The sequence below is a fragment of the Leptonychotes weddellii genome, chromosome 2 (assembly GCF_054177405.1).
Source record: "Leptonychotes weddellii isolate Sample4059 chromosome 2, ASM5417740v2, whole genome shotgun sequence".
Lineage (NCBI taxonomy): Eukaryota > Metazoa > Chordata > Mammalia > Carnivora > Phocidae > Leptonychotes > Leptonychotes weddellii.
The window spans coordinates 37,972,513-37,979,830 of NC_138370.1; positions in this window are offsets into that span (position 1 = coordinate 37,972,513).

A 7,318-nucleotide genomic window follows, 5' to 3' on the forward strand; every position below is an offset into this window, starting at 1 on the left:
GCTCGGATTCACTTCTCCGCACGTCCTACCTTCCAGAAAGTGGTCGCTTTTCTGATGAGAGAGTTGTTGCTCTTCTTTTCTTCGATCTCCTGTTGAGTTTGTAGGTGTTCAGAATGGTTTGATCCCTATCCAGCTGAATTCCTCAGGGTAAAATATATTCTATGTAGTGGTGAGAATGCTGCTCATAAAGCTTAACCAAGAAACAAGCTTTTCCTTTATTCCCTGTCTATAAATAACTCCATTAGGACTTGATATAAGTTACAGACAATATGCAAAAATAAATAGGACCACCCTCAAGGGAGCAGAACTTGGCAAATCAAAATATGCTTCTTCCTCCAAGCACAAAATTAATTTCCAAGTGATAGCTCATTAAATGAACACCAAGCACAGCCTTTCGGGCAAGGGAAATTATTTGGGAAATGGTCACAGAATTTTGATCTAAGGGGGCTGGGGCAGGAAATGTGTGCTCACGCATGCACAGTCTTCTTCTCATAAGAACTACCAAATCCTTCTAGTGCAGGAATTGGACTCCATAGAGCCAGAGGACAAAACCCTGAGGATTGCAGATTTCATGTATACTTGATATTACTCTGGTCAACAGTAGTGCAATAAAAGTCCCTTAGTTTGTTGTCTTTAAAGTTGTAGTAAAATATATGTAACATAAAATTTACCATCTTGATCATTTTTAAGTATACAGTTTAGTGACATTCAGTATATTAACATTGTTCAACCATCACTACAATCCATCTGCAGAATTCTTTGCATCTTGCAAAACTGAAACTCTGTACCCGTTTAAACTACCACTCCTCATTCTTCCATCCTTGCCAGCTCTGGCAACCACTATTCTACTTTCTGTCTTTAGGAATTTGACTACTCTAGATACCACATGTAAGTGGAATCATACAGTATTTGTCTGTGGCTGGTTTATTTCACTTAGCATCTTGTCCTCAGGGTTTATCCATGTTGCATGATGTTTCAGAATTCCCTTCCCCTTTAAGGTTGCATAATATTTCCAATGGAATGTATATACCACAATTTGTTTATTCATTAATCTATCAATTGACATTTGAGTTGCTTCCACTTTCTGGTTATTACGAATAATGTTGCTATGAACAAGTGTGTACAGATATATCTTCAAGTCCCTGCTTTCACTTCTTTGAGGAATATATCCAGAAGTGGAATTGTTGGATCATATGGTAATTCTATTTTAAAATTTCTGAGGAACCACCATACTGTTTTCCATAGTAGCTGCACCATTTTGCATTTCAGCAAATGGTGCGCAAGGGGTCCAATATCTCTATATCTTTGCCAACCCTCGTTATCTGTTTTTGTAAAATAGCCATCTTAACATGTATGAGGTAGGATCTCGGTGTAGTTCTATTAGTTTTTGAAACAGGATTTCCAGAAAACTGCTCTGCGTTTCAGCCAGTACATTTAAGAGGACAACAAAAAATTCAATCAAAGGTGAGTAGATTTAAAAATTTTTCATTAGAGATAGACCAGATTCTTACCAGGTAGTCTGACTTGAACTCTGTTAATTACATGAAAACAAAACCTATTCTTTCTTAAGCCTCAACTGACAACTATGTAATAATTATCAGGCCTGGCTATTTGTGGTTGGTCATGTGTGTTGAATTTCTTCTGGAACAACAATAGGTGGCAGTAAATAGGATTGTAAATGGACCTATTTAAAGACAAGGCAAAGGTTCCAATTTATCTTTTTTGCTCCCTTTTCCCCCTAAGCATTTTGCATTTGATAAAACCCAAAACACATTTAGCCCTGTGCAACAACTGACCCCCTCTTTAAACACATGTGTCTCAAGAGAATGAATCCATATGTTTCTGATTCATTTACAATTAATTCATCAAAATGTTGTTTTGATCCAAGAAGCTTTATTGAGGCTCTCTCATGAGTCTTTTTTCTTAGAAACAGGAAATTATGCCTTGCCAAGAGCCAAACTCAAAACACACCAAAGGATTTTGAGCTGAGTTTGAAACATTGGGACTTCAACATCCAAGTGACTGCCAAACTTGGGACAAGAACATCTCTTCATCTCCACATGCAAGCCAAACCAAGATTTAATGTCAGATAAATCTCTGGCTCTTGCGATGCCCAGCATGACTTGAGCTTTTTTGTACAAGCACTGTATGATTCCAGGTGAGCAGCAAAGCAGTATGAAGATGAGAAAGAAGAACAACAGATTTTTTTTTAATTTACACTAGCAAGACACAGTGAGTTTATAAAAATGCCTATAGACAGCATATCCACAGATAACCCCCTGAATAGTCTCCTTTCATCCACTCTGCGTGGTTTCCTGTTTGTAAGCTATCTCAAACAGGATGGCTTAACACCAGGTGATATTAAACACCACAGAGTTTAGGCTGTTCTTTACCCACATGCTCTCCCACACACCAAACTTTACTTTTACAGAGATCAATGCCATTCAGTCTTCAGTGCTCCAAGCATTAATTCTTCATCCATCTCTAGGATTCTGTTCCTCTTCCACTTGAACTCATATAGGTTTCTATCTTACGTGAATCCTTCTCAGATGCTCCAATCTAGCCAAACGGGTCAGCTTCTTCCAAATCTCACTTAATGCTTTCAGATCTTTAAGTCTGCTCACACAGCTCAAATTTTCTGCCTCTCTAAATGTCACCATCCTTCCTGCTTGAATCTCACTTTCTCTCTAAGGCCATATATTAACTTCAGCCTAATCATCTCACCTCCATCTGAATGTCTATATAGCACTTATCTTCATTGTACCTGGTCATTACCATGTACTCCTCTATAAAATATCTTTTACTATAATTAGATATACATTAAAAGATGAATTACCCTGAAATAAATTATATTTCAAATATCTTGCTTCATAATTAGCTGCTACCATTTTGTGCACTAGGGAGAACAAATAGTGGATGAGAATTTTTGAAATGACATAAAATTGATTGCACTTAGAGAATCCCACATGTGATAAAATATACAGAAAAATGGTTTAGTTTATGTATGACTTTAGTTTTTTAAGTATAGAAGTTATAGATGATGATGACATAGGAATTTCTAGAACAAAATTTAACATTGATGTAATGAATATGGAGGGGAGGGATCAACTTGAGATCTAATTCTGCTAAAATTCGATATATCAGGTTTATTACTGAGTTGCCTTGAAGTTAATTGTAATTATCAGAAAGAAAAGGAAACAAAAAATAAAATACTTCTTTCACTTTAGTTCAGATCAATGAAGAATAGCTGGTCAATGATAAGAGAGTGTATTATCCAGGGTTCTCCACAGAAACACAGAACCAACATCACATATATGAGATTTTATTATAGGAATCGACTCGTGATTATAGAGGCTGAGCAGTCCCACGGTCTGCTCCCCAAAAGAGAGGGCAAAGTACTTGAATGATGTTTATTTCTCTCCTTGTATCCTGTAACTTATTTTTTTATTTTTATTTTTTTTTAAGATTTTATTTATTTATTTGACAGAGAGAGATAGCGAGAGCAGGAACACAAACAGGGGGAATGGGAAAGGGAGAAGCAGGCTTCTTGCCGAGCAGGGAGCCCGATGTGGGACTCGATCCCAGGACCCTGGGATCATGACCTGAGCCAAAGGCAGACGCTTAACGACTGAGCCACCCAGGCGCCCGTATCCTGTAACTTAAATCGTAAGATGTAAAATTAACAATACTTAAATACAAATATAAAGTCAATACATCTTATAGTACATGATAAAGGAATAAAAGAAAGGAAAAGAAAACAAAGATATTTGCACAACATATGTACGTATACACACAAACATAGTCATGCCAAAATAAGGAGGAAATGGTTGTGACAACTACAGTCCTCATTTCTGTAACTGGTCACTTAGTCATAGCTAGTCTTTCTACCTACCTTTTTTTAACTACCTATTCTATATTCTCTTCGGCTTCAGCAAACACCTCTATGGTTTGTGATTCTTTAGCTGGTGGGGTCACCCAAACCTTCATTCCTGAAGGACCTGGGGCATTATTAGTTCTGCTAGATTGAGATATAGTTTTCCACTGACCTTAATCACAGGGTTTGGTAATACTGAGAGATGCCCTAAGGGATCTCCTGTATTCCAGACATACTCTTCCCTACTACCATTATATAGTAGTAATCTAATTTTCCCCTTGTATTTAGGATTAATCACCCCAACAAGCACCATAACTCTTTGCTTTGCCTGTTGATTCCAAGGCATGAGAAGCTCAAAGTGGCCTGGTAACAATCTTAACTTAAAATTCAATAGAATCATTGTGTCTCCTGGTAAAAACATCCCTCCCTCTGGAACTAAGACCTCCAGGTCAACAGAGCATAGAGCCATGCAAACAGGAAACATGAGTTTTGCTAGTTGGTCACTAGAGTAATAGAGAGGGGTACCACTCCCATTTCCACCTCTTGATCTCTGGATCCATAAATCCCAGCTATGGAAGAAATAACAGCATATATTCAATGCTGACTCAGAACATATACAGCCTTCTGGAGAACCTTTTTTCCTGCCTTGCAAAGTATTGTCACCTACCTAGCACTGTAACCAAGTCTTCAAAAAGCCATTCCATTGTTCTATCAAGCTAGCTGCTTCAGGATAGTGGGGAATCTGGTAAGACCAGTGAATTTCATCAGCCACACTCACTGCCCTTCTTTTGCTGTGAAGTTCCTTGATCAGAAACAATGCTGTGTTGTAGTAGTATGACAGTGGATAAGGCATCCTGTAACTCCACAAATGGACATTTTGGCAGAAGCATTGTGTGAAGGGAAGGCAAATCCATATCCAGAGCCTCTATTACAATAAGAACAAAACTATGCCCCTTCTTTGTTGGAAGTGGTCCAGTGTAATCAACCTGCCACCAGGTAGCTGGATGTTCACCCCCAGGAATGGTGCCATAAGGGAGGCTCAGTTTTGGTCTTTGCTACTTGCAGATTGGGTGCTCAGCCATGGCCATGGCTAGATCAACGTTGATGAGTGGAAGTCAGTGTTTCTGAGTCTATGCATGCCCTCTATTCTTGCTACCATGACCAATATGTTCAAGAGCCCAGTGGATGATGACAGGGGTGCTGGAGAAACAGGATGACTGGAGCCCACAGAGTGGGTATCCTCTTGATTATTAAAATCCTTGTCTGCTGAGGTCACCCTTTGTTTTGTTTTGTTTTTTTCTAATATAAATGCATAGACAGCACATATTCAAGTTTTATTTAACTTATTTATTTATTTTTTTATTCTTATGTTAATCCCCATACATTACATCATTAGTTTTAGATGAAGTGTTCCATGATTCATTGTTTGTACATAACACCCAGTGCTCCATGCAGAATGTGCCCTCCTCAATACCCATCACCAGGCTAACCCATCCTCCCACCCCCCTCCCCTCTAGAACCCTGTTTGTTTTTCAGAGTCCATTGTCTCTCATGGTTCGTCTACCCCTCCGATTTCCCCCGCTTCATCAAGTTTTATTTAACTTACAATGAAGAACCCAAAGTTGGTTTGAAAGAGAATATGAAAGTTGAAAATTGTAGTCAGTGAATAAAAATAAATTCTGAAATAAAATTGTTAATTTTGATACAAAACTGACTAATGGCTTACAGGATTAAAATATTTTTAAGATTTTCTTCTATTGGACAGAAGAAATAATCACCTCCATTGTCAGTTTTAGAGAGTTGTAAAATGTCAGGGCTTTAATCAACTGCAAAGTTATATTCCCCAGAGAGAGTCTTTGCTAACTCTAACAATGATTATTGTTTTTGCTAACTCTAACACTAACAATGCTACAATATTATTTTATATTCATTTTTGTGTGAGCATATCTTAAAGATGAATTCCTAGAAGTGAAATTTCTGAGCATATTAATTTTTACTTTTGAGAGAGGTTACCAAATTGCCCTTCATAGAAATTGTACTAATTAATCTTACTGCGAACAACATACAAGTGGCTGTTTCTTCATATCTCATTTTTTTAATTTCCGTTTCAAGTTTTTATTTACATTCTAGTTAGTTAACATATAGTGTAATATTGGTTTCAGGAATAGAGCTTAGTGATTCATCACTTACATATACATGAGGTCACCCTTTGATGGGACACAAATATCTTCATGTATTTTGCCAATTCAGAGAGGCCTATTGACATATCTCTTCCCTAAATTTCTTTGTCACCAATTTTCCAATCATGTTCCTTCTAAATTTCTGATCATCCAGCCAAACCATGGCTGCAACCCATGAATCAGTATATATTTGCACATCCAGTTATCTCTCCTTCTGAGTGCAGTGCACAATCAGTGTGCTTCCCAAATTCCTGCCCCCTGGGAACATTTCCATTCACCACTATCCATGGATGTCCCAGAAAGGGTCTGTAATGTTACAGCTGTCCACTTTTGGATGGTGCCTACATATCATGCAGAACCATCTGTAAATCTGGCCTGAGTCTTCTCTCCCTCTGCCAGCTGATTGTAGAGAACTCCTCATAAGACTATAGGTGCAGGATGGGAGAGAGAAGGCAGTATAGCAAGAGTGGGGACCATGAACATTTGGGCTACTTCTTGTAACTTATGCCTTCAGAGTCTGCTTTGGACTGGTCACATATATGCCACTTCCATTCAATCATAGACTGCTACTCTGAATGCTCAACTTTATGGCTTGGTGGGTCAGATAGCTCCCAGTTCATGAAAGACAGCTCAGGTCATTTGGTAATTTGGTGGCTCTTGGTCAAGCATTCAGTCTCTACTAAGACCAGTAGCAGGCCAACAGGTGTTTCTCAAAAGGAAAGTAATTATCTTTAGATGAGGGCAGGGATTTTCTCCAAAATCCTAAAGGCCTGCTGCAATTCATCTACAAGGGCCTGCTAAAAGCTCAAGATAGCATCCTTATCTGTCATTGACACTTCAAGTACCACTGAGTCTGCTGGATCATATGACCCAAGTGTCAGAGAAGTTTACACAGCACCGTGGACCTACTGCATAGCCTTCTTTTATTCTGGGCCCCACTCAAAACCATCAGCTTTTCTGACTTTTTTTTTTAAAGATTTTATTTATTTATTTGACAGAGAGAGAGACAGTGAGAGAGGGCACACAAGCAGGGGGAGTGTGAGAGAGAGAAGCAGGCTTCCACGGAGCAGGGAGCCCAATGTGGGCCTCGATCCCAGGACCCTGGGATCAAGACCTGAGCTGAAGGCAGACGCTTAATGACTGAGCCACCCAGGCGCCCCCCATCAGCTTTTCTGGTCACTAGATAAATAGGCTGGAGCAACACACAAATATGAGGAATATGTTTCCTCCAAAATCCAAAGAAGGCCACTAAATGTACACTTTT